Source organism: Cicer arietinum, chromosome 3 (assembly GCF_000331145.2).
Source record: "Cicer arietinum cultivar CDC Frontier isolate Library 1 chromosome 3, Cicar.CDCFrontier_v2.0, whole genome shotgun sequence".
Taxonomy (NCBI): domain Eukaryota; kingdom Viridiplantae; phylum Streptophyta; class Magnoliopsida; order Fabales; family Fabaceae; genus Cicer; species Cicer arietinum.
In genome coordinates, this window is record NC_021162.2 from 14,931,687 (window position 1) to 14,932,914 (window position 1,228).

Sequence of the window (1,228 nt, forward strand, 5' to 3'; positions counted from 1 at the left end):
CCTTTTCTAGTTCGAAAATACATATTTCGGTCCCTTTTTGTAGGGTGGTACGAAAATCGAACGAAAAGCCCAGATAAAATCAAGGATCGAGAGACCATTATAGCATTCTTCTACTAAATTGATAAATGTGTTTGGGGTTCTGCGTTAGATTTCAAACACAACCTATCATCTGGGCCCAAGATACAGATTTCAGTCCATTTTTGTCTTGTGGTACGAAAATCGCCCGAAAAGTCCAAATAAAATCGAGGACCGGGAGACCCTTATTGCATTCTTCTACTAATTTTATAACATTGTCTCGGGTTCCACATCATATTTTAAACACTAACCATCGTGTGGTCCAAAAATACGGATTTCAGTCCATTTTTGTCGGATAATACGAAAATCTCCCAAAAAGTTCAGATTATATCGAGGACTAGGAGACCCTTATAGAAATATTTTCCTAACTTTAAAATTGTGTTTCAGGTTCCACGTTAGATTACAAACACTAGCTATCGTTTGCTCCGAAAATACGGATTTCGGTTAATTTTTGTCGTGTGGTACCAAAATCGCCTAAAAAGTCCATATGAAATCGAAGACCTGGAGACCCTTATAGTATTTTTTCTCTTAAATTTATAACTTATTTTCGAGTTTCGCGTCAGATTTCAGACACTAGCTAGCATCTGGTCCAAAAATAAGGATTTATGTCCATTTATGTCTTGTGGTACAAAAATCGGCCAAAAAGTCTAGATGAAATTGCAACTTGGAGACCCTTATAGGATTCTTCTCCTAAATTTATTACTGTGATTTGGGTTCCGTGTCAGTTTTCAAATACTAGCCACCATTTGGTCCGAAAATACGTATTTTGGTTCGTTTTTGTCGGTTGGTACGAAAATCGCCCGAAAAGTCCAGTTGAAATTGAGGACCGGGAGACCCTTTTAGCATTCTTCTCCTAAATTTATAACTTTGATTCTGGTTTCGCGTCAGATTTCAAACACTAGCCATCGTGTAGTCCGAAAATATGGATTTTGGTCCGTTTTTGTCGGGTGGTAGGAAAATCACCCGAAAAGTCTAGATGAAATCGAGGACCGAGAGACCCATATAGCATTGTTCTCCTAACTTTATCATTGTGTTTCGGGTTTCAGGTTCCTTGTCTAATTGCAAATACTAGTCTTTGTCTAGTCCAAAATTACGAATTTTGGCCCATTTTTGTTTAGTCGTATGAAAATCGCATGTAAAGTCCAAATGAAAA